We start from the raw sequence: 27,718 nt of genomic DNA, 5'->3' as shown, positions 1-27,718 counted from the left end.
AAATTCTAGTCAGTTAACATATAGTGTAATATTGGTTTCAGGAGTAGAATTTAGTGATTCATCACTTTCATGCAACATCCAGTATTCATCTCAATGAATGTGCTCCTTAATCCCCATCCCCCACCCACCTCCCTCCATCAATCCTCAGTTTGTTCTCTCTCCTTAAGAGTCTGTTATGGTTTGCCACCCTTTCCTCACCCCCTTTCCCCTATGTTCATTTGTTTTGTTTCTTAAATTCCACATATGAGTTGAAATCATATGGTATTTGTCTTTCTCCGGCTTACTTATTCCAACTTCTTGTACAGTGTTATTTTTTTTTTCACATTTTTTCCATTGACTTCAAACAAAAACTAGGTCAATTGTCTTGTAGAATTTGCCCCATTTTGTTTTTTCTTTCTGATGTCATTTAATTTGATCTCTTGTCTCTTGTATTCTCTAATCGGAGTTAGTGTAGAGGATTGATTAGATTCAAGTTCAGTTTTCTGGGTAGGAATACTACATCCGTGGTTCTGTGTGCTTTTGATTGCATTGTATCAGTAAGCAACCAATGTCTGGTTATTTCTGTTTGAATCTTTAAAAATTCAGTCTGAGTCCACAAATAGCTAGCTAACACTTTGAACTTCACCATTTGCTACCCGTTTACTAGCTAAAGTGAGGGCTTAGCCATGTTAACTAGATTTCTAAAGTGAAATAAACCTTTACTGCCAAATGTGCTTTGCAAACAGATTTGAGGCACCTTAAATGAAAGAAGAAGCATAGGGATCCCTGGGTGGCGCAGTGGTTTAGCGCCTGCCTTTGGCCCAGGGCGCGATCCTGGAGACCCAGGATCGATCCCACGTCAGTCTCCCGGTGCATGGAGCCTGCTTCTCCCTCTGCCTATGTCTCTGCCTCTCTCTCTCTCTGTGTGACTATCATAAATAAATAAAAAAAATTAAAAAAAAAAAAAAAAAAAGAAAGAAGAAGCATAGAATTAGGACATCAAAATTTTGTAAAGAGGATACAGAGAGGGAAAAAGACATTGGGAAGTCACAGTGGGGCATGAAGATTGAATGGCAGATGGAAGCTGAGGAGTCTGCCTATGACAAGAAAGATATGTGGGTTCTTCAGCAAATAAGCATGCCTCTAAGTCTCCCTTTGAGATGATCCCAGAGGCTTATCTGCTTCTTCAGATAGTGGTTTTAATTCCACAAACCTCTGTTGAAAGCCTAAATATTCAGAGAATCTATGAGGTTTCATGGGACATTATGAAAATGAACAAGTCAGTTTCTATCCCTTCAGATGCCCATGATTTACTGAGATGACACATACAAAGTTACTTTAATCTAGTTGGATGGTGTCAAGTGCTGTAATAGTTGTGCCTGTGTCCAAACTTGGAAGCTCAGAGGAAGGAATTACTAATTTCTGACTGAATAAGGAGTTCCTCAATGGATAGGGCATTTGAATTGGATTTGAAGAAGATAAATGGATTTCACTGGGTGGAAAGAAGAAGAAAGGGAATTCCAGTCTATAGAAAGAGCTTGAACAAGATCCAGAAGTATTTTAAAGTATACAGCGTTTTCAAGGAATGGCAGGAGTTCCACTCTCAGGAAGTACCTACTGTATGTTAGTATGCGCATATCTTATTTTGTTGTGCTTTGCAGATAGTGTGCTTTTTACAGTTTGAAGGTTTGTGGCAACCCTGTGTTGTGAGTCTCTTGATGCCATTCTTCCAATAGCATTTGCTCACTTTGTGGTCTCTGGGTCCCATTTTGGTAATTCTCGCAATATTTCACACTTTTTCATAATTACTATATTTGTTATGGTGATCTGTTTAGTGCTTTTGATGTTACTATTGTAATTGTTTTGGGGCACCATGAACCATGCCCATATAGGATGGTGAACTTAATTGATTAATATTGTGTATGTTCTGATTACTCCACTGACCAGCTTGTTCTTTCATCTCTCTCCCTCTCTTTGGGCCTTCCCATACCCTGAGGCACAACGATCCTGAAATTTGGCCAATTAATAACCCTGACAAGGATCCCTAAATGTTCAAGTGAAAAGAAGAGTCACGTGTCTCTCACTTTATTTAAAAGATTTTTTTAAAAAGATTCATATTTATTTATTTATTTAAATTTTATTTATTTATTTGAGAAAGAGCCCAAGCAAGGGGGAAGAGAAGAGGGAGAGGGACATGCAAACTGCACTAAGTGTGGAGCTCAACATGGAGCTTGATCTCAGGACCTTGGGACTGTGACCTGAGCCAAAATCAAGAGTTGGATGCTTAACCAACTGAGCCACCCAGGTGCCCCATATTTATTTATTTTAGGGGGAATGTGCATGTACACGTGTGAGTAGGGGAGGGACAGAGGGAGAAAATCCCAAGCAGACTCCTCGCTGAGCATGGAGCCTAAGGTGAAGCCCGACTACACTACTGTGAGACCACATCTACAAACCAAGAGTTGGACACTCAATGGACTGAGCCACCCATGTACCCCTTATTTTTTTTTAAATTATTTTTTAAAGTTTATTAGTAATCTCTATACCCAATATGGGGCTTGAACTCACAACCCTGAGATCAAGAGTTGCGTGCTCTGCTGACTGAGCCATCCAGATGCTCATTTCTCACTTTAAATCAAAAGTTAGAAATTATTGAGCTTAGTGAGGAAGGCAGGTGAAAAAGCTAGATAGACTGGAACCTACGTGTCTTGCCCCAGGTAGCCAAGCTGTGATGGTAAAGGAAAAGTTCTTACAGAAATTAAAAATGTTACTCTAGTGAATACATGAATGGTAAGAAAGTAAAAATGCCTTATTGTTGTTACAGAAAGTTTGAATAGTCTGGGTAGAAGATCAAACCAGCCACATTTCCTTGAGCCAAACCCTAATCCAGAGAAAGGCCCTAGTTTGCTTCAATTCTGTGATGACTGAGAGAGGAGACTTCAGAAGAAAAGCTTGAAGTTGGCAGAGATTGGTTCATGAGATTTAAGGAAAGCAGTCATCTTCATAACCATAAAAATGCAGGGCGAAGCAGCAAATACCAATGTAGAAGCTGTTGCAGTTACCTAGAAGACCTAACTGAGATCATTAATGCAGGTAGCTACATTAAACAATAGATATTCAGTGTAGATGAAACAGCCTTATCTTGGAAGAAGATGCCATTTAGGACTTCTATAGCTAAAGAAGAGAAGTCAATGCTTGGCTTCAAAGCTTCAAAAGACTGATTCTCTTGTTAGAGGCTAATGCAGCTGGTGATTTTAAGAAATAAGCCAATGCTTAACATTCCAAAAATCTTAGAACCCTTAAGAATTATGTAAATCTACTCTTCCTATTTTCTATCAATGGAACAATAAGGCTTGGATGACAACATATCTGTTTACAACATGGTTTGCTGGATATTTTAGGCCTACTTTTGAGACCTACCACTTGGAAAAAAAAAAAGATTCCTTTCAAAATATTACTTCTCACTGACAATGCCCCTTGTCACCCAAGTGATTGAGATATCCAGTGAGATTGCTACTTTTTGCATGCCTGCTTACAGGCATCCATTCTGCAGCCCATGGATCACAGAGTCATTTGACTTTCAAGTCTTATTATTTAAGAAATACATTTCATTAGGCAAAGCTGCCACAGACTGTGATTACTCTGATGGATCTGGGAAAAGTAAATTGAAAACTTCTGGAAAGAATTCACCATTCTAGATGCCATTAAGAATGTTCATAATTCATGGGAAAAGGTCAAAATAGCAATGTTGACAGGACTTTGGAAGAAGTTGGTTCCAACCCTCATGGATGACTTTGGTTCCAGACTTCACTGGAGGAAGCGACTGCAGATGTGGTGGAAATAGAAGAGGACTAGAATTAGAAGTAGAACCTGAAGTCATGATTGACTTGCTGCAACCTCATGATAAAATTTCAATAGATGAAGGGCTGCTTGTTATGGATGAGCAAAGAAAGTGGTTTCTTGAGTTGAAACTTACTCCTGGTGAAGATGCTGTGAAGATTATTGAAATGACAATAAAGGACTTAGAATATTACATAAGCTTAGTTGACAAAGCAACAGCAAGATTTGAGAGGTGTGCCTCTACTTTTGGAAGTTCTACCTTGAGTAAAATGCTATCAAATAACATCACATACTATAGAGAAATCATTCATGAAAGGAAGAGTCAATGGATGGGGCTTCACTGTTCCCTTAAGTAATTGCTGCAGACACCCTACCCTTAGCAACCACCATTCAGCAGCCATCAAACATTGAGGCAGGACTTTTTACTAGCAAAAAGATCGCAACTCTCTGAAAACTCAGATGATGATTAACATTTTTTTTTTTTTTAGCAATCAAGTATATTTTAATTAAAGTATGTAAGTTTTTATACATAATGCTATTGCACATTCAGTAGACTATAGTATAGTGTAAACATAACTTATATCTACTGGAAAATAAAAAAAATTCACTTGACTTGATTTATTGCAATATTTGCTTTATTGCAGTGGCCTGGAACTGAACCTGCAAATTCAAGGTATGTCAGCACATGGAAATGAAGCTTAAAAACTAAGTAGAAAAACAGATTAAAAAGAAAGTAGAGAGGAAAAAAAAAAAAAAAGAAACTAGAGGGCCGGACTGGGAATATTTTTAATTTTAAAAGCCATATTAAGGAGTTAAAATTTTTTTCCTGTGGCTAATAGACTGTTTTTATTTATGATTTTTAAAAAAGATTTTATTTATTTATTCATGAGAGACACAGAGAGAGGCAGAGACACAGGCAGAGGGAGGAGAAGCAGGCCCCATGCAGGAGCCCAATGTGGAACTTGATCCCAGAACTCTGGGATCAGGTCCTGAGCTAAAGGCAGATGCTCAACCACTGAGCCACCCAGATGTCCCATTATGTATGATTTATTTATGATATATTTATTTATTTTAGAGAGAGAGGGAAGGAGGAGGGCCAGAGGGAGAGGGAGAGAGAATCTCAAGCAGACTCCCTGTTGAGTGTGGAGCCTGATGCGGGGCTCCATCTCAACACCCTGAGATCATGGCCGAGCCAAAATCAAGAGTTAGATGCTTAACCAACTGAACCACCCAGGCATCCCTGGATCATTTTTAAAGAAGAAACATTATAAGAATTATATGAAAGATAACTTTGTGGGTAGTCTAAAGAATCAGTAATAGCCGGTAGAGAATAACCCATTAGGAGGCCACCTGAAATGTGTAGGACCTTGAGAAGGGAAGTTATGAACTCAAGAGACATTTAGTGATAAAATGGAAAAGCCTTGAGAAATAATCAAATATGAATTTAGAGAAGTGAGTAGTTGAAGATGACTCTCATATTTTTAGCCACAAGGTAGATGGTTATGCCATTCGACTCAGAATTTAGGTGGATGAACAATTTTGGTGAAAGAAGCAAACAAGAAGAATTTGACACCGTTGAGTCTGAACTTCCTGTAGAGTATTAATTTATTTAATAACAATGACCTACTCTAGGTGCTTGGAATACAAAGCTTAAAAAAAAAAAAAAAGAAAGAAAAGACAGATAAGGTCCTAGCTCTCATGGAACATGCTTTCTCATAGCGGAATAGTGACACAAACCAGGTACAAAAATATGTAGATTCTAATAAGCACCAAATAGCCAATAAAATAAGGTAATGGAAAGAGAGTAACTGGATGGGGGGAAACTGTTCAGTGGTCTGGAAAGGTCTCTATGATGAGAGGACTTTGAAACAGACACCTGAGCTAGAAGAAGTCTGTCATATAAGGCCCTAGAGTTGGAATTCTGGGCAGAAGGAATAGCAAATGGAAAGGCTGCAAGGTGAGAACCAGCAATGCATGCCCAAGGATGAGAAGGTCTGTAGCACTGTGGGACAGAGAGGTAGATGATGACTTACACAGAGGCAACAGAGATGCAGTTGTGTTGATCTGGTGACGTAGTGAGTTTGTTTTCACCCTGAGAACACAGGAAGAGTGGTCAGCAAAGAAAAGATATTCTGTGACTTACATTTTAAAAAGATTACTTTGATTGGGGAGGACAGACACAATGGAAGTGGTGAGACCAGCGAGGAAGTGCTTGTAATTGATGAGTGGTGGCATAGGCTAGGGAGGTGGGGATGGGGTGGTATAAAGTGGTCAACATCTAGATGTGATTCAAAGGCAGAGCCAGTGAAACTTGCTAATGGAGTGTGTGTGGTGGCAGTGGGGTGAGGCCAAAGCAAGTGAGTAAAAGTGGCGCCATTTGTTGAGAGGATGGGAACCAATGGTAGATGGGGGAAGTCTGGTATTCGGAGTCTCAGGTATGTGACAGGGACTTGACAAACTAGAACTGGAATGCAGGAGAGCAGTCAAGTCTAGAGAGATGGATTTCAGAGTAATCTCCCATGTGATCAGAATCCTTGAAGAATGTTTTCTAAAAAGAATTAGGGGATTGGTCATTGGGGATGAAAACTACCCATATGACATTTCTAGAAACAAAAATAATGGCAGAAAAAAAAGAAAAAAAGACAAAGATTGTTTCCCACTGTGTAGTAGCTTGTGTTCCTACAACAGGAATCAGGCTAGAGAGATCACAGTGCTGCCTGTTCAGTGGCTTTCTGAAAGACTGTGAATCAGGAAAACATAGCAAGTAGGCAGATGAAGCCAGTGCCAACAGAGATTCTAGTTTGACTGAACTAGTGATGAAAAAGAGTTTCTGGCCAGTTATGGGATTAAAGGCATGCAGCAGTGTGCAAGAAAATGCTCGTAAGTTGAACCTGGAAATGCGTGCCCCCATGGGCCTTTTGTTGTGGAAAGGGAATAAAGAATTGTTATAAATTCAGTTATTGGGTTTTGCAGATCAGGTGTCTAAATGGAGTCAACTCATTTAAGATGAGTAAGATGTGATATTCTTAATACTTTATGTTAACTAAACTTTTTATAACTTTGAAGAAAAATACTTTTTTCATGTGTTTCCTGGTGTGTTGAGAAAGGTGTATGTGCGTGTGCCACCTATAAAGTTGATTACCTGAGGGAATTCATGAAAAATTGCAGGGATTATAAGGTTACACACCATAAACTATATCTGAAGTCTAAGGCTGGATGATAGTATGTAGAGAAAAGGGCTGAAAATAAAATTCTCAGTGATGTCCACAGTCACAAGTTGATAGAGAAGAACTAGAGCACAGGATCCTGAGTAAGAGCAAATATTCTAGGACTTGCACCAGTAAAATTTGACATTAACATTATAGTCCTGGATGTTAAGTAAAATTACTGTGGTGAATATTTCGCCATATTGACTCATTCTGTTACTATATGATACTAATATAATAATGTCATATGTCAATTATAGCTCAATAAAAAATAAAAAAGTAAAAATTGAGTAAAATCTAAATATTTAATAAACTTTATTCCCCTTTCTTCTTTATACTTCATTGTTTCTCTTTCCCTCAAAATGCCAAGAATGAATAGAATATAAAAATAAGAAAAAAACCCCAAATTATAATCTTCAACTTTTTGTTCTTAACAAACTTCTTTATTTGGATGTGTCTTAGGCACCTCAAATTCAAAATCACCATGAAAAAAATCACAATTTCTTCCATACCCCCAATCCTAGTCCTCATCTTACTAATGAACTCAATAGATGGCGCCATGCAGTTGCTCATGGTACAAACCCTGTGGTCAACCTTATTTCCTTTCCCTCTAGTAGCTCCCATGTCCTATCCATCACCAATTCAGGTGCTTTTCCCTCCAAATATTTCTTCTCAGTCTGCTCTAGTCTTCTCCATTCCTGCTGTCACTCCTCAGTCCAAGCCACCTACTGCAGCTACTGCCTTACTCACCTAACTGGTTCAAGGCAGTGTTTTCAAAAACCAGGGGACATCTGGCAGTGTTAAGATAGTTATGATAGTCACAACAGGAGATACTACTGTGCTACTGGCATTTGGTAGGTAGAGACCTGGGATGCTAGTAATCATTTTACAATGCACAGGACAGCCCCCCAAAACAAAGAATTATCTGGTTCAAATTGTCAGAAGTACTGCTGTTGACAAAGCGAGGTAAAGGGACATCCACTCTTACCACATATCTTTTTCCTTGATGAAATTTCTCCAAAGCGGTCTGTGTAATCTCAAAAATAAACATACATGATTATATTTATTTATTTACGTATTTATTCGAGAGAGAGGCAGAGACATGGGCTGAGGGAGAAGCAGTCTCCCGGGAGCTTGATGCAGGACTCAATCTCAGGATCCCAGGACCACAATCTGAGCCAAAGGCAGATGCTCAACCACTGAGCCACCCAGATGCCCCGCTTATCATTATTTTAAAATGAGACCTTTCTATCTGTCACTGAAACCGAAAATGGACAACCATTTTATACCTAAATGACAAATCCTATTAAACAAACCCAATGTTCCAGTAATTAATGATTGTTCTAATAGTTAACATTAGGAAAGCATTGATTATGTTAACTTACATTAGAAAGAAATTTTCATTGCATTAATTTCTCTATAGTGTGCTCTGTACCTGCCCTTGTTAACTTTTATAACTAGAATGATTTTTACATTTAAGAGTATGCTCACTACTAGAATCTGCATATATGATATTCAGTGTTTAGTAATCAATCTTTTTTTTTTTTTTTAAAGATTTCATTTATTTATTTGAGAGAAAGCACTAGCAGGAGTTGGGGAGGGGCAAAAGGGGAGGGACAAGCAGACTCTCTGCTAGCAGGGATTCCCAGGAGGGTCTGGATACCAGGACCTTGAGCAGAGGGCAGACACTTAACCGACTGAGATGCCTAGGTGCCCCTTTAGTAATCAATCTTAATGTAAAAATCCCAGCAAAACAGTAAATGCCAAGGAAATAAAAACACTGGAAACAATATTCATATTCACTAAACAAATTGACAGCATGGAGGGAACAATAAATGAAATTATCACTGCTACAAACTAACTGCTGAAACTAGCTAAATGCAAATACTCCAAAAAGGAGCATTGAAAATAACAAGGTGAATCGTGTAATTGTAGCGTTAGCTGCATAGGAGCTCACAGTAAATGGGGAAAAATGCCTCTTCATCTGAGGTGGGGTTTAAAATGGAATTTCAAATATAGTTTCCCAAAACTGCATTGGATATGGTAGGGTATGATCATATTATATTTATGTTGTTTTTATATTAAACACCATTGTGACAGTGAACTTAATCATGCCATGTCTGCTTAATATCCTTCAGTGGTTTTCTTTGTCCTTTGTATTAAGCTTAAATTCTTGAACACAGCTTAAAAAGCTGTGTGAGTTGTGGTCTCCATACATGCCATCTTTCCTCCCTCTCTAGAATTCTTCCCTCCCTTTCTGAACTTCTTCAAGAGCCTTGCACATGTAATGTTCACTCATCCTTTAATCTCTGCTACTTTGCATGTGCTATTTGCTCTGTCCGGAATATTCTTCTCCACCCCAATCCTCCACTTTCCTGGCAGGCTTCTCTAATCCCCTGATGCCACTGTCAGATTTAGAGTATGCATTGTTGTTTTGTTGGAAGTGCTGAAAATCCTAAATGTTTCAGTGGGTCTCATTTAAGTTTCCAAGAGAGTGCAAACTGTCTCTCCCCAAATTAAAAAAAAAAAAAAAGAAAAAGAAAAAAAAAGAACTGTTAGAAGCAAAGTAATAAGTATTTTATCTGTATTTGTAAGTTGTGCTCCAGTAATACTGATTTTTGGCCAGGATGCAGTACTTTTCTGTTATCCATTGGACCTTCATTTATATTTTGGGTTTTCCATAGCACAATTGTGCTATGCTAGTATACAACTGAATGGAGCCCCCACAAATTATTATAAATAGTAAAATAAAAGGAATTAATAAGAAATGAAAATAGAAGAGTGCATCACTAGGAAGGTAGACTCCAGAATAGAGTTTGAACTCCTGAACATTCCATATGATATTCTTTTTTTTAAAAAATTTTTTATTTATTTATGATAGTCACAGAGAGAGAGAGAGAGAGAGAGAGGCAGAGACACAGGCAGAGGGAGAAGCAGGCTCCATGCACCGGGAGCCCGATGTGGGATTCGATCCCAGGTCTCCAGGATCGTGCCCTGGGCCAAAGGCAGGCGCCAAACCGCTGCGCCACCCAGGGATCCCTCCGTATGATATTCTTGATCATTCTCTAATACTTCAATAAAATTACCTAGGGATGATCACTTTTTTTTGTATGATACCAGATCCCATCATTTAAGTTTAGTTATGGTATTATCATCTCCAAGATATATCATTTTAAAAACTAACTTTTCCAAGGTGGAATATAATTTTCATCCTGAGGATAATGTTTTGACCTTCTTTTCAGAAGAGAAAATTTAAAAATCATCTTGATGCTTAGTGATGGGGAGACTGTGTGCCGACTCACCCTGTGATATTAGGAAGTCCATTTTGGCTCAGTTTGAATTCTGGTTTCCAACAGGGCTGTGCCCTTGCTCTGCAAGTCCTCTAAAGTTTTAGCTGATACTATTAGGGAGTAAAATATGATAATCTGTCAAACTGTCAATGAATGCTTTCCTTAAATATAATAGGAGCTTTGTGATCAAATGGCAACTCTGTTTGAATTTTATTTTATTTGAACAGTAGGTCCATAGTTATGCATGGGACATTATACTGTTTATATAAATTATGGTGTCAAAATAGGCACAGAAGTATACTAGAGATTAGCAATTTAGAAAGTAAATCCTGTGTTAGAGAGGAGCATCTCAAGATTCTTCAGATTCTGAAGGACATAGGAATTTGGTTTTTTAGAAATTAAAAAAGATACATTTATTTGAGAGAGAGAAAGAACAAGAAAGAAAGCAGGAGCAGGCAGACGGAGAGGGGGAAGGAGACTCCTCACTGAGCAGTCAATGTGGGGCTTTATCCCAGAACCCTGATTGACCTGAGCAGAAAGCAGATGCTTAACCGACTGAGGCATGCTGGATATAGGTATTTGAAAGTGAAAAAGAAACAGTTTTAGAGATGGTGTATGTTACTCTATGTGGAAGGTAATTTTAACTGGAAAATGACTATTGTACCCTAGTCATTAAGAATGTTCAACAATAATCTTTCCTATCCTCCAAGCACATTCCAGTCACTTAATTTAGACACAGATACATGATCTGACTCAGCCAATGGAAAAGAGTAGAAGTGATGAGAATCTTTTCTAGGCTTCTGCCTGTTAGAACCAACATAGGATTTTTCAACTGTCTTTATCCATGTTCCACTGACTGATGATATTCCAGATGATATTCCATCAGTCTGCATCCCTTAGTGAGGATGGTGAGGGTGTGTAGAAACAAATCTCTATCATTTTCAGTCACATGATTTTGGGGTTATTTGTAACAATAGCATAATAACCTATCCTGACCCATACAAGTAGGCTGTTGATACCTCACTTAGGTTGAAAAAAATTCGGAATATCGGAGTACATTTGATTTTCTGGAATTGACACCATTTTGTTAGGAGGCCTTGGGGAAAGTATATGAAGGAGCAGATAATTACAGAGCTATAATTTTATATAAAACAGCTAGCTGTAACTGAGAGTTGAATTTTCTTTTGTAATTTATTCTAGATGATTATATTAATAATTGCTTAACATAATTATACATTAATTATTTGCTTACATACTGTTGATGTAATCTCTCTCCTTGTGTTTGACTCATAACTTGAAATTCCCAGGCTATTTGCTATATATACTCAAATTCTTAAAATATGGTAGCCCCTTGGAGACAGACTACAGAAGAACTAGGGTGTAAATTATAAAAAACTAGTTATAAATTATGAAATTCTCTCTAATCTTAAGATATGTTGCTTAAGGATTTTTAAAATTCTGCTTTATGTTATCAATGGAAAAAATTATACTTGTTTACTTAGCTAGATGGCCAGTGTTTTTGAGGGCAAAGACTTGTCTTAGTTAGATATTTAAGAATTTCTAGTTCATGGAGTATACTCTGAAATGTTTTGAATATTTGAATGCTTAGCACTAACTGAACTGGCAAAGTATAACAGTCATGCCATGTGAATGGTGACCCACAAAACTGTATTAAAATGACAGTGTTGATGAACTAATGATTTCTCTGTCTGGAACAGGTATAGCACATATGTTTAGGGAGACAGCTAGGTGTTGGGAGCTCATTTGGAGTTAGCTTTCATTTTGATCACAGAGAACACATTTCTGTTTAATACTGTGATTAGAAAGGGTAGATTTGTTAACTAAGGGACCTCATATTCCACTGAGGGGTGGGTATGCCAACACAAACTAGATTAATTGTAGAGTGTTTTCTGGGAATTTGAATCTTGGCTGGTATATCTGCTAAAATACTTTTCTTGGTGGCAAATTTGATGTTTATAGTGCCCTTTACTGATATAAATTTATGTTAGGTAAAATAAAAAAAAGTCATCGAATGTCTGTGCTATCTGGGAAGTATAGGAATGAATCTGAGGCAGGAAATTACAGAGAATGACAGATTCAAAGGGCTAAGCCAACACTGAAGCCTCTATTTGCTCTAGATTATCTGTTTATTCTTGATGGTCTGGAATGCTTTTTTAATGGTCATATTTGTGAAAAACAAAAGGTAAAGTTTAGGACTAATGTATTTATGATTGGAGATCCTCTACCCATTTGTGCTGCAACACACATACAATAGAGCTGAGTTTCTAGAATTGACAGCATTAGTTGATAAAGCAGAAAAACAAAACTCACCCCACAGAGGGAGATAGTGGGTATATATGCCTGTCTTAGCTTTGGATCTAAGCAAGTGAGAAAAAGAGAAAAATCTCATGAGAGTTCAGGGCTAAAATTCATACTATATGTATGGTCTCCAAAACTGTAGGCTGGAAATCGATTTTAGAATTGGTTCTGTGTTATTATTTTAATGTACTGCTTAGAAGTAAATACAAATTCTAGTTAAAACAATATGACATCAGCTGAGACCTCAAAGAATTTCTGCAGAGATGATTCCATGATTCCACAAGCTGATGATAAGGAAATTACCGAATAAAATAGGAAATAAGACCTCTTGTCAGCAAAAGCAGAAAACCACTGAAACAGGTCTGCAATGACTATGGATCTTCAATTTTAAAATAATGTGTTTAAATGTTTATAGAAATAGATTGTGTGGGCCTGTACTATGAGAGACAATACCATCCAACTTTCCTGAGTAGATTAGAAAAAGGTAAAACTTAAGAAATATGGAAAATGTAATAACTGAAATTAGAAACTCATTGGCTAGACAATGTAGAAGGTTAGACATAGTTAAAGAATTAAACTGGAAAGAGAGAACAGAAGAAATGATTTGAATTCAGTTCTAAGAGACAAATGTATAATGACATATTAAGAGAAATGGGGTATAGAATGGGAAGTCCAACATGAAATATAATTAGTTATAGAAGAGAAAAGAGAGGGTAGGGGGCTGGTAATATAGAGTGGTCAGGTATTTTCTGGAATTGAAGAAGAACTTAGATCTGTGTAATCAGGGAGCCCTAAAAATTTAAGAAGGATAAATACAAAGAAATTCACATCTGGATGCACCATAGTAAATCTGAAGTATAGCACCAAAGACAAGGATAAGATTTTTTTAAAAAATAGCTAGAAAGAAATTGAAGTGAATTAGAAAGGAACAACCAGTAGATTGAGACAGTAGAATTATAACATAAAAGTATTGAGAGAACAAACTGTCAACTTAAAATTCTGTACCTATCAAAAGATTTTTCAAACAAATGGGAGAAATTAAGACTAACAATAGTCTTTTATTAGAAGAACTTTTGAAGAATACATTTCAGAACGAAGAAAGATGATTCTGGAAGAAGGCTCAGGATGTAAGGGATGAGGTGTGTATCACAAGTCTTATTTATCTCTTCATATTCCCGTGGCTCATATTCCTATGGCCCACCTGCTTCCCAGACCCTCTGTCACTTGCTCTGCTTCAACAACTACTGTGTCCAATGGGTTTGTCTCTGGCTTGTGCAGTTCTACTGCTTGGGGATAGCTAATGATTTAGCTTCCTTGTCTGCTGTTGGGTCAATAGGCTAACTGACTGTATACCTTGTATCTCTAGCTATTTTTGCGCTTTCAGACTTGGATGCAATTCCACATGGCAGGATGTAGGATCTCTATCCCAAGGTGCCACTTGGGGGCCAAATGAAAATCTTGGAATTGTAGGAAGAGTTAATTTCCTATAACACAAATAAAAGGCATACAACTCAAGAAGTAAAGCTTTTTTGCAGATAACAAGATACTCCATGTAGAATATCTGAAAGACTCCACCAAAAAATTGCTAGAACTGACACACAAATTCAGTAAAAAGACATTCCATTCTCATGGATTGCAAGAATAAATATTTTTAAATGTCTATATTACACAAAGCAATCTATATATTTAATGCAACGCCTATCAAAATATGAATAGCATTTTTTTACAGAGCTAGAACAAGCAATCCTAAAATTTGTATGGAACAAGCAATCCTAAAATTTGTATGGAACCAAAAGACCCCAAATAGCCAAAGCAATCTTGAGAAAGAAAAGCAAAGCTGAAGACTTCACAGTTCTGGACTTCATGTTATATTACAAAGCTGTAGTGATCAAGATAGTATGGTACCGGCACAAAAACAGACACATAGATCAATGGAACAGAATAGAAAACCCAGAAATGAACCAACAGCTACATTGTCAATTACTCTTTGACAAAGCAGGAAAGAATATCCAATGGGAAAAAGGCAGTCTCTTTAACAAATGGTGGTGGGAAAAATGGACCATTTTCATACACCACACACAAAAATAAACTAAAAACAGGTCAAAGTCCTAAACATGAGACCTTTTAAAACCATAAAAATCCTAGAGGATAACACAGGCAGTAACCTTTTTGACATTGGGTGTGGCAACTTCTTACTAGATGTGTTTCCTGAAGCAAGGGAAACAAAAGCAAAACAAATTATTGAGACTCCATCAAAATAAAAGCCTTTTGCATCATGAAGGAAACAATCAACAAAACTAAAAGATAACCTACGGAATGGGAGAAGATATTTCCAAATGACCTAGCTGGCAAAGAATTAGTATCCAAAATATATAAAGAGCTTAACCAAACTCAGCACCTCCAAAAATAAATAATCCAATTAAAAATGAGAAGAAGACATGAATAGACATTTTTCCAAAGAAGACATCCAGATGGCCAACAGACATGAAAAGATACTCAATATCGCTTATCATCAGGGAAATGCAAATCAAAGCTACCAGGAGATACCACCTCACACCAGTCAGAACAGCTAAAACCAACAATGTAGGAAACAACAGATGCTGGTGAAGATGTGGAGAAAGGGGAACCCTCTTGTATTGGTGGGAATGCAAACTGGTACAGCCACATTTTAGAGAATCACCATTGAAGAAAGTTTCAAATCATCAGGAGGATGCAACATTGCTAGCTTGAATTCTTCTAATAACATATCTTTGAAATATATAAAACAAATTTATACACTATAAACAGAGACTGAAAAGCCCACAGCAGGGATCCCTAGGTGGCTCAGCAGTTTAGTGCCTGCCTTTGGCCCAGGGCACGATCCTGGAGTTCCAGGATCGAGTCCCATGTTGGGCTCCTGGCATGGAGCCTGCTTCTCCCTCCTTCTGTGTCTCTGCCTCTCTCTCTCTCTCTCTGTCTATAATCAATCAATCAATCAATCTTAAAAAAAAAAAAAGCCCACAGCATAGTGAGAGATTTTTTTATTACACTCTTTTGTAAATGTAAAGCCAACTATTTGAACAACATAATTGTTACGAATTTTAACATTTCAACGGTTTAAAACAATATAAACTTATTTCTTGTTTCAATAAATAGTTTAACACCTGTTAGACTAATTTATGTGCCTAATTTGTAGGAAGGTGTATGTGGCATGTGGGGGCCCAGTGCAGTATGGTCATTCAGGCACTCAGGTCAACAGATGGTCTCAACTCATCATCTCCAAGATCACTCTGAGTATCAAACTCTAACCAAAAAGAAAGCATGGAAGATCATATAGGAATTTTATATAAGATAGCTTAAAAGTGGCTTATTTTACTTCCATCCCTATTTCATTTGCCAGAGCTCAAACATGTCTGTGCCTAACTGCATGAAACACTGAGAAACATTAAGTTCATCTAAGTATAAGGTCAATAGTTTATTTATTTTTTAAAAATAAATTTAACAAATATTGTTAAGAAATTCACATCTGGATGCATCATAGTAAATCTGAAGTATAGCACCAAAGACGAAGATAAGATTTTTTAAAAAGTAGCTAGAAAGAAATAGAAATAATTTACAAAGGAACAAGTAGATTGAGACAGTGGAATTATAACATGAAAGTATCTAGAGGACAAACTATCAACTTAGAATTCTGTACCTATTTAGAGAGAGTGAACGAGTGAACGAGCTAGGTGGGGGGAATGGGGAGAGAGAATATCCAGACTCCAGACAGACTTCCTGAGCCTGACTGGGGGCTCAATCTCACCACTCTGAGGTCATGACCTGAGCTGAAACCAAGAGTCTAATACTTAACTGACTGAGCCACCCAAATGGCCCTAAGATCAATATTTTTAAAAAGCAAGTTGTACTTTTATGCAAAGTATTAGAGTCAAAATTTTAACATAACAGAGATAAGAATATATAGTATTAGGAACAATTCCTATAAAAGATATTCAATTTGTGGGAAGACTTACAGAAGGCCTGAATAAATGGAAAGATATTTTAGGTACATGGATAGGAAGATCCAGCATCATGAAGATGTCAGTTCTCTCCAAATTGATCTAGAGATTCAGAGCAATTAATCAAAATCCCAGCAGGAATTTTTGTGGCATTCAGTAAGGTGGTCCTCATGTTTGTATGAAAGAGCAACGATACTCCTTAAGACGATGAATCAAGTTGTGGTGGTAGCATGGTGGCAGGATGCTGGTCTAGCAGAGAGTAAGGATTAATATAAAGCTGCACTAATTAAAATAGTGTGGTACTGGCACAAGACATACAGCAGATTGAGAGAATAGATTGAAGGTCTGGAAACATGATTTATGGCAGGGCTGGTACTCTACAATATTTAGCAAAGATGAACTATGCAATAAATGGTGCTGAGAGAGTTACCCATAAGGGAAAACTATGATATGGATTTGTACATACCGCCATGTACACACAGAGATCAATCCCATTAGATCGAGGACACAATTGGAAAAGACAAATCTTTAAAATGTTTAGAAGAAACTAAAGGAGAGTACCTCTGTGTTCTCAGAGTAGGAAAGGATTTTTTAAGAATCAATAAACAGAAGTGTTAAATATTAAGGTTAAGTCATATAAAATCAACTGAGTTAAAACAAAGAATCCCTGTTGATCAAAGGATTCCTAATGGAGATTTGAATATAAATGATAAATTGAAAGGAGGTATTTGCTGCAAAAATAACTAATTTGTTAATACCCACAGTTGATAGATGTTACCTATGATTTGGTAAGAAAAGGTGGTCTGTTAGAAAAATGGGCAAAAACCCTATCTCACATTTCACAGAAAAGTAAATACAGACAACATGAAAAAATTTAGTATCATGTTTATATCAATAGTTAGAACCCAGGAGAAATGTGAGATTTTAGCTTCCTTTTTATAAATAAGTTTATTTTTTAGTCTTGAACACTACACTCCTCCTTTCATTCTTCTTCATTAGCCATTTTTATCTTTTTTATCTACTGCTTAGCAGGATAGGCTGGTAAGTAAAATGTAATTTTGAAAGTCACAAGTGGGTCAGTTCCTGATTTTTGCTTTTATCTCAATTGAACGAGTCATGTTTTTCAGTTCAGTAGAGAAAAAAAGAAATTGATCCTTTTGTTTAAAAATCATCAAGTTTACAATTGTACATCTTGAGCTATCTGCTTTTTAACAATAGACTTACATTAAGATAATTATTTGGCTTACTCTATTAATTCATGCATCTGGCCTTTAACACACCCAAGTTATATTATTATTCCTGGAAACTAGTTTTCTGTACTACTATTTATAATTTTCTATATGTGAATAATCTGTTCACAGCACTATACCCCAATACTTAAAGTTTTGACACAAGCCTGACACAATCACAGCCACTTAAGTTTTATTGTTAAGGGCAAAAATTCTGACTCGGCTATGAAAAGAAATAGAGCAAATAATATTTGCTTACCCAAGGAGTTCAAGTTCACTGGAGTACCTCATCTCTTTGCTTGAGGACCCTGGAATAGGGGAAATCCCCTGCCTCTCAGACAGATGTATTAGTTCCAGAGAATAAAGGTGTATGTTGTCACTTACAAGCTCAAAAGGAATACTGCTAATGTTTAATTATTTTCAAGGGAAAAGTGCAATGAAGTCATGGAGAAGTTGCAGAAGGAGAAAACATTGTAATGCATGATTCATAGTCAAAATTGTACATAGTTTAGTTTTTCTTTATGTTTTATATCCTGTGATTTCCGACATTCACAAATTCTATATTCTGCTCTTTTTCTGGTTCACCATTTATTCAGTTTTTGACAGATTTTTGAGCCAATTACATGCCAAGTACCCTCTGGATGTTTGTGGCACATTAGTGAACAAAACTAACAAAAATCCTTGTTTTCCATGTTACTGTACATAGAAACCCAAAAGACTCCACCCCAAAATTGCTAGAACATGGCAGGGTACAAAATCAATGCCCAGAAATCAGTGGCATTTCTATACATTAACAATGAGACTGAAGAAAGAGAAATTAAGGAGTTACGTAGATCAATGGAACAGAATAGAGAACCCAGAAATGGGCCCTCAACTCTATGGTCAACTAATATTCAACAAAGGAGGAAAGACTATCTACTGGAAAAAGAACAGTCTCTTCAATAAATGGTGCTGGGAAAATTGGACATCCATATGCAGAAGAATGAAACCGGACCATTCTATTACACCATACACAAAGATTAACTCAAAACGGATGAAGGATCTAAATGTGAGACAAGAATCCATCAAAATCCTAGAGAAGAACACAGGCAACACCCTTTTTGAAGTTGACCACAGCAACTTCTTGCAAGACACATCTATGAAGGCAAGGGAAACAAAAGCAAAAATGAACTACTGGGACTTAGTCAAGATAAAAAGCTTCTGCACGGCAAAGGAAACAGTCAACAAAACTAAAAGACAACCTACAGAATGGGAGAAGATGTTTTAAAATGACATATCAGATAAAGGGCTAGTATCCAAGATCTATAAAGAACTTATTAAACTCAACACCAAGAAACAAGCAATCCAGTCATGAAATGGGTAGAAGACATGAACAGAAATTTCTCCAAAGAAAACCTACACATGGCCAACAAGCACATGAAAAAATGCTCCATATCCGTCATCACCAGGGAAATACAAATCAAAATCACTTTACCAAAACCAATGAGATGCCACTTTACACAGGTGAGAATGGCTAAAATTAACAAGACAAGAAACAACAAATTTGACGAGGATGTGGAGAAAGGGAAATCCTCTTGCTGTTGGTGGGAATGCAAGCTGGTGAGGCCATTCTGGAAAACAGTGTGGAAGTTCCTCAAGAAGTTAAAAATAGAGCTACCCTATGACCCAGCAATTGCACAATTATGTATTTACCCCAAAGATACAGATGTAGTGAAACGACAGGACATCTGCACCCCAATGTTCATAGCAGCAATGTCCACAACACCCAAATTGTGGAGCCAAGATGTCCTTTGACAGGTGAATGGATAAAGAAGATGATGTGTGGGGTCACTCAGTGAGTGAGTAAGGGGAGTGCTTGACAGGATGAGCACTGGGTGTTATACTATATGTTGGCAAATTGAACTTAAAAAATTAATTAAAAAGAATATAAAGAAACTGGCAGGGAAGCTACTATAACTTTCTTTGGGTTGATGAGTGAGGAAACTGAATGGGAAAAGACAAACCATGAAAGACTACTAAGTCTGGGAAAACAAAGGGTTGCAGAAGGGGAGGTGGGTAGGGGATGAGTGATGGGCATTAAAGAGGGCACATGATGAGATGAGTACTGGGTGTTGTGCTATATGTTGGCCAATTGAATTTAAATAAAATATATAAAGAATAAAAATAAAAACTAGATTCTGGTGATGAAAGGCCCTTCTCCCCCAGTCCTTCCTTGTCTTCATGGGGCTTGAATTACAATGGTGGAAGGCTGGCAATAAACAATACACATAATGAATTAGTGAGTTAAATGGAATGTCAGAAATTGCTATATACCATAGAGGAAAGGAATAGAGCAGGATAAGGGATATTAGACTGTTGACAAGAGGTGGTTGTAAGCTTGAATAGGATTTTCGGGATAGGCTGGCACAGGAAGGGGACATCTGAGCAGAAATGAAAGGAAACAAAGGAGTATGTCAGGCTGATATTTGGAAAGAGTGTTTTAGACAGAGGGAATAGTCAGTGCAAAGGCCCAGGGCAGAAGCATGCTTGGTGCACAGAGTGACAGGAAAGGGGCCAGACTGACTGGAGTGGAGGGAGCATAGGGGAAAGGGAAAGTGATAGGGAGTGAATTCTGAGAGTGAATGCCTGGGACTGGACGGAGGAGGGTCAAGTGTTGAAGGAAGGCAGGCTCTTTGAGATTTGTAAGTCATCTACAGAACATACATTTTTGCTCCAAGTGAAAGAGATGCCTATGGGTACCCTAAATGGGTGAGCACAGACTGCTGGGGAGCAAGTGAGCAAGGAGAGAACCCAGTTGGGTTGCTGTTGTGTTGCCAAGCAGAGATGTTCCTGGCTGCGGCCAGGGGAAAACAGTGGAAAGAATGGAAGCGGACAGATTTCCTGACAGATTGGATTTAGGATTTAAGAGAAAGACAGAAGTCAAGCATGACATCGAGGTTCTGAGCAGTGCAGGAATGTTATCATGGATAGAAATAGTGATGACTGCATACAGAGCAGGTTTGGGGGGATGGGAGGAGAAAACCAAGAGTTTGGTTTTAGCTGTTTAGAACTTGTGCTATTAGAAATTTAGGTGGAGTTGAAGTAAGACGTGTGGGCTGGAGATTATATGGAAGACCTGACATATACTGATTGCATTCAAAGCTGGGAGTCTGATTGAGATGGCCAACGGAGTGGGTAGGGATAGAAAAGGGGTGTTTCAGTGCCTGGGGTTAGGATCTCAGAGTGACAAAGGGCAACCAGCAGAAGGGATGGGAGACTGAAGGACCAAGCTGGTAGGACAGAATTCAGGAGAATGTGGGGATCTGGTAGCCAAGTGAAGTATATCAAGGTGAAGAGAGAACTCCATTGTTTTAAAAGCTGCTGAGGGGACGCCTGGGTGGCTCAGCAGTTGAGCGCCTGCCCCTGGCCCAGGGCATGGTCCTGCAGGTCTCAGGATGAAGTCCCACACCCGGCTCCCTGTCTGGAGCCTGCTTCTCCCTCTGCCTATGTCTCTGCCTTTCTCTCTGTGTGTCTTTCATGAATAAATAAATAAAATTAAATTTAAAAAGCTGCTAAGAAGTCAAGTACCTAGAGGATTGAGAATGGGGCTTCAGTTTACCTGAGAGGGGAGGTTCTGGTGACCTTGATTAATAAAGGCAGTATCTTTGGTGCAATAGGCGCTGAAAGCCTGAGGGAAGGGGGTTGTGGAGAAACAGGAGAGAAATTGGACATAGTGAAATAGCTAAAAGTATAGACTACTCCTCTAAAGAGTTTTGCAAGAAACATGTCTGTTTTCCAAGGAAGGTTTCCAAGGTTTCCAAGGAAGATCAATTTTCATTTATTAATAATATCTCATTATGTGGTCCTTAAGTGGAGAATAAATAATTCCTTCCACATCATGGGCATTCCGTGGTTCTTTTAAGTGCTTTTGTTAAGTGTTTTCTCATTTAGTTAGAGAAGAGTAAAGTAGCTGCTAAAGAATCCTCATGGCAGGGGAAAATTTGGGGGCTGTTTTTGTATGTTATTAAGAAGAGAGAAATAAGAGTAGGCAAAGAGAATAAGCCAACAGAGAGGGAAAATTTGAGGATGGAGAAGAAAGAGAAGAGTGTTCCATGCCTCCTTCAGTTTCTTTTTCTACCCTGAATTTCACTCTCTTATTTCCTCAGGTCGTTTCTCCATAAAATGCATTTGTTACTTGGCTTATCTGGGTGACACAGACTTTGGAATGTCACCCATCAGGACTTCTGTTCATAATAGAGCAAAAATGATTTAAATTGTAAAAAGAAGACTATGAAAAACCAACAGCAGGTAATAGATGAAGCACTTCAGATTTTCACAAATTTTCATTAAACATGAACGTATACTTTTAAAGGATTTAGAGTTTGAAGTTTACTATGACATTCTAGAAAGCATGAAAATAACAAGGCTGTATTCCCTGATGTTCTAGGGAGGTTTGGAAGGGCCAAGAAGAGTCTGCTTTCTCTGGTCAAATGTAGAGCAGTCATTTGCTGTAGTGTAGAAGTCACCTTCAGAGCTGGTGGTTTCTGTGGTCATTAGTTACCAGAAGCTGGAGATGGAATTGACATTCCATAGGAAATACTGGAGAGTGAAGAAAAATGCCTAAAATATTCTAATACAGTCCATTCTTTATAGCCTCACCTGTGACCTTCAACAAGTCATCGAATCTTCCTGCTGAGCAATCCATCCAATTCACTCTTAGATTTATCTATGTGTTCACATTCCTGTTTGATTTCCCACATTAATGGTTCTTGACACTTTGCCCTTCTTAGGACACTACTGTCTTGTAATCATGGCAGGACTTTAGGTGTAAGATGTCTAGTGTTTGGCTCACTTGATAGAACAGCTATTCTAAGAGCATTTTTGCATGGGTATGGGGATTCCCTGTCTTTTTGGCTCCCCTCTTAAAAGAAAAATGACTTCAAGTTGAGATTTCAACTATGGAAGAGTGGCTATTCAGTGATCATGTATGTGTATAGGAGATGCCTAGAAATAGGTATTTTGGAGCTTTTAAAAACTTAATCCTAATTTCTATACTGTGTTAAGTTTAAGCATCTCAAAGCCTCAGAGCATTAGCCATTTCCTGGTACTATTTTCTACATATTAGGAGTATACCTTGCATTCTTAAGCTTGAAGCTTAGAAATTCTGATTAAAGACCAAAGACATAAAGAATATCAAGAAATGAGAATAGCTTATCCTGATAAGTACTGTTAACATTATGTTTGTGGAAATAAGCTAAATAAGGCAACATCTATTCCTTGGTTATTATTTTACTGTTCACATATGCTGGGCACTCTGAGGACCTTTAATAACCTTCAATGCTTACTGATTCAGATGCTTATAATTTGATACCAGCGAAGTGCATCACTAGAGGAAACGAGCAGCAAAGCCATAAAACCTTTGATTTACATCTTGGGGCTATCTGGAGTGAAATTGCTTTTCCTTTGTGGGTTGCTTGGAGAAAGAGACTTCACCATTGGTGGGAAAGAGATTTGAGCTTTATGGTTTCCAAGGAAGATCAATTTTCATTTATTAATAATATCTCATTATGTGGTCCTTAAGTGGAGGATAAATAATTCCTTCCACATCATGGGTATTCCATGGTACTTTTAAGTGCTTTTGTTAAGTGCTTTCTCATTTAGTTAGAGAAGAGTAAAGTAGCTGCTGAAGAATCTTCATTTTAAGACCTGGCTATAAGTTATTGCTCCCCTGTAGCTTCTTTGGGCATATGCTTAGGGAGAGGGAGATAGTTAATGAAAAATATAATTATATTCCTTTTCCTTGGCTAGGAAGCACCAGTGTGAATGCTTTATGGTAAGCCTGATTCTTAAAAACAAAAGAGTTTTGTGGCAAGGCAATTGATTAAGAAGGAAAGTACAGAGAATGATGACCTTTGTACAATGACAGAGAAAGATGAAATTGAAGTTAAAAAAAAGAAAAATAAATAGATTCATTAGACAGTCTGAGGTTGCTATGGAAGGTGACTTTATCCTTTCCTAATGATTAAAAAAATTTTTAGCAATTCTTAGAAATGGTTCAGTTAAGTTATTGATGGTACAATTACCAAGTTCTAGGGAGTCTCAAAGACACAAAGGGAGAGATAAATGATCCCTTGTGGTTTCTACCAGCCCAGTGATCTAGTTTGGAAGACCAGACATAGGAAGATAGTATAACTAACTTTATTCAAGTCTAGAAAAAAGAATAACTAAAGAACAACCTGGGTTTCATCTTCAGGGTATATGGTTTATAAGGAATGGGATTTCCTATTTGTTGCCCTACATGACCCTAAAAATTATTTACCCAAGCTGAAGGTGGCAACCTGGAGTGAATATCGGTGTTTGCCTATATTGGGAAGGTTTTCTGAGGTCAGTTTCAATGGGAAGAAAGGCTTTGGTTGATTTGTGAAGCCAGAAGGGAAGGGTAATGGCAGTGTGGTATGTTTGCTATTCAGGTTTTAGATCAGAGATTGGCAAACTTTTCCTAGAGAAGGCCAGACAGTAAATATTTTAGACTTTGCAGGGTGTACAGTCACTTACTCAGCACTACCACTGTAGTGTGAAAGCAGTCATAGACAATATGAAAATGAAAACAATTGAAAGTGACTGTGTTCCAATAAAACTTTATTTAGAAAAACAGGCAGTGGGCCGGGCTTGGCCTATGAGCAATAGTTGCTGATGCCTTTTTTTTTTTTTTTTTAGACTATTAACCAAGACCCACCAGAGTCAGAGTTGGTAGCTCCTGGCCAATGCCATTGTATTTTTCCAGACACTGCTTCACCCACTACAGAATTTATAGTGCTTCCACTGAGATTGTCTGACAATGCACTTTCTCAGGGGTAAATGCTGCAGAGGAAGAAAGCTGTGTTACAGTAAACACTGATGCTTTGTCAAAGGAAGTATTTAGGCAGCACTACTTGAAATGCAAGTGTACAACCTTGGCTACATTGGAAGCAAATTTCTAGGGGAACTGTCAGAGCATAAAATTAGGTCTAGTTGGGAAGGAATGCAAGCCCCAAGGAATGACTAAAATGAGACAGCAGGATGAAGAAAATTAACAGTGGGATGAGTTAAGAGCTTCAAAAGTATGATATTTTTCACAGGATCAGTGCCTCTTGAGAATGATATTTTATGCAGTTTATTCAATCTTTATTGCTTGAGTAGATTAGAAACTCATCCTGTACAACCTGAATGAAATGACTCCAATTACAATATCTTCTATTATTATGCCTCCCAAATCCTGCCAAGTCACACCTGCACAGGCCTGACTCTGAACAGAGTGCCATTGTGAGTGTACTTTCTAGAAAGGGAACTTTAATCCGTTCCTAGTCAAAAAGAAATTCCAGTCTCCTGCCAAGATAATTGTATGTTTTGGCCTGAGCGGAAGCCATATTGGTAAGGTCCAATGTTACAAGATTTGAGCAACATCAGCTCACCTATTGAAGAACTTATTTCCCTAAAATTTACTGACGTGCTTGAGCTTTCCAAAATTACACTTAGTCTTTAAAGCTCTGTATCTCAAATGTGCAAAACAAAAGCATCTGATTAAAAGGAAAGTAAAGAAAGAGGCTTCAGGAAAAGCTTTTTAGGTTTAGCAGAGAGAATGGGAATCATGATATAGCTATGAAAGATGAAAGGGGGATGACTTCCAGTTTCGTGATGAATCTGATATGCAAGTCTTCAGTGTTACTGTTTTCATGGCATCATTTTTCCAATCTCAATAATTCACAGTTGTGAAATAGAAATTTATATACTGATTTGAAGTGAAGGATATATTTGGAACCAATAAAGAGAACAATAGATAGGTAGTTAGAGGGAATTGAATGCCATAGAAATATGGCAGGATTCCATTTTTACATGACAACTCAGATGTGCACAAGGGAACTGTCCTTTGTATGTCTGCAGTTGGGGATGGTGGGAAAGGCCACAAGAACCCTTAGTTTTGCTGCTTATAGAAAAAATAATAATTTAAAACTATTCCTAATGGTCTTCAGCCAGTTTCAAGTCAGTTTCTCTTTTGTTTCTCTTCTCCAAAAAAGTCTCCCCTCATTTGCTTTTCCCATTCGGCATCAGATGCAGAGAAGCCTTATGGCCTGTAGAGGGAGGACTCCATGCAAGTGGCGTCCTTCCCTGCTGAATTCTGCTGATACCTGCTTGACCTCCGGCCTCTCAGTTTTGGTGTCTGTCTGTATTTCATCCCCTATTGAAGTGACTGGGGCTCTTGTTGCTTAAGGTCTGTACTCTCTGTGTGGTTAGATACAACATACTCGGCCCTATCCAGCTGTCCTTACGAGCCCACCTTGGTTCTTATTAGTATAAAGCCTCTGAGTCCTCCCCAGGTCCTATCTTTAGCCCCTGATGTATAGGTCCTTACCTCGCTGCTTCCACAAGGGGTGGGGGAGGTGGGCAGGTGGGGGATTTCCAGGCCTTGTCTACACTTGCCAAGTTCCTATGTCTGTTGTGATGCAGCTGGTTCTGGCCAGCTGGCCCACAGGACCCCGGAAGGTGGTCTCCTCCTGAGAAACCATATGCGAAGTAGGACACGAGCTCCTCTACAAGATTCTGTATTCTTAAATGTCTCTTTGATTCAGGACTTAGAGCAAAGGCTTTAGGGTTGAGGCTATTAGATCCTGGAGGGACCCTGGCATAGTCCTAATCCTCATGTCCGCTCTGACATTTCTCTTCCTACTGATGGGATTTCTGTTGCTCCTATATAGGGGCTGCCCTCTATCCTCCTTCTGCACATCACAGCAGACTGGTGCGGTTCTTGTTGTCCTTATCCTCTCATGTCCTGTAGACTTGGAGCGACCAACCATCCTGGTTTGCCTTTGACTGAAATGGTTTTAGAACGAAAGTCCTGTATCCTAGGAAATCCCTTGATCCTGGGCAAACACTGATGGTTGCTTAGTCTACCTGTGATAAATGGACTAAATGGCCAAGCTTTAGTGGCCAAAGGGCTTTAGGGGAAGGAAAAATAGATGACTCAGAAGGAAACCACATGTGAAAGTACAAAACTACAAAATATTTTCCTTCACTATAGAAATAATGGTAGATAGTTTGTTTCTATTACACATAGCAACTAATGTGTGGAAAAGGAGCTGGTGTCACTGTAGGATTAGAAACTGGCCAAAAGCCAATCTATTGCAAGTTAAGTGGCTGCCACACGTGTGAAAACTTCCCTCTGATTGTAGAAGTTTTTGGTCCAGAAAGCTAATTGTAATCAATTTTTTGAGCAACTGGAGTAATTTAGGAGAATATCTTACTGCAAAATAACTTTTAATCTGAATCCTAAAAGAAATCTCAAACTTGGACATACACATGTGTTAAAGCAATACACATTCAGTTTATATTATAATAATGTTTGAAGTTGGATTAAGAAGTGAGGCTGGAAATGAAAACTATTAGCAGATTACTAAAGCCATGTTTAATTTTAGGCTGTTGAAGGAAGCCCAGGTAGCTTCTCCTGGGTATGTGTACGGTAGCTCTTGTTAGCATGAGGCAGGCAGTCTGAGATGCACCAGTGTGGCATCCAGGGGGTGTGAGAGGAAGTGAACACGGATCAGCACATCAGGCCTGCTAATGTCTTAAAGGTATATCTCAAGCCAGTGATGATTCAGGTGATAGCCAGCTTTGAAGTTTCTAAGGGGGTGGTAGCTGTATTCCCACAGGTGGGTATAGAGGAAGCCCATGGAGAGGACATGAAGACTGGAGAAGGATGATGGGCTAGTTGGACAGCTGTTCAATAGCCAGGTGGCTGGTGTTAGGGTAACAGGGAAGGGTTCAGAGACCAGCGGGAGTATGAAAAATCATATACCTCAACAGAAGTTTGATCCTGGAATGGGCATATGGGGGCAGAAAAGCAATAACCCAAGAGACCACTTGGG

The 27,718-nt window shown here is 38.2% G+C and overlaps 1 long non-coding RNA gene across 10 annotated transcripts in view; it reads left to right on the top strand.

Moving 5' to 3' along the window:
* Positions 1-27,718, top strand: part of LOC106559841 — a 119,706-nt gene that overhangs the window by 13,528 nt on the left and 78,460 nt on the right. For 6 of the 10 annotated variants that reach the window (XR_005371511.1, XR_005371516.1, XR_005371518.1 and 3 more), the window contains 3 exons: positions 2,804-3,072; positions 4,464-4,492; positions 21,986-22,127. The exons of 1 other annotated variant lie outside the window; for it this stretch is intronic. This is a non-coding gene — a long non-coding RNA (uncharacterized LOC106559841). The remainder of the gene's footprint in view (positions 1-2,803; positions 3,073-4,463; positions 4,493-21,985; positions 22,128-27,718) is intronic. 3 more of the 10 variants (XR_005371514.1, XR_005371512.1, XR_005371515.1) reach the window with 2 other exon arrangements.

Source organism: Canis lupus, chromosome 16, assembly GCF_011100685.1.
Source record: "Canis lupus familiaris isolate Mischka breed German Shepherd chromosome 16, alternate assembly UU_Cfam_GSD_1.0, whole genome shotgun sequence".
NCBI classification, from domain to species: domain Eukaryota; kingdom Metazoa; phylum Chordata; class Mammalia; order Carnivora; family Canidae; genus Canis; species Canis lupus.
This window is presented reverse-complemented; position numbering and strand designations above follow the sequence as displayed.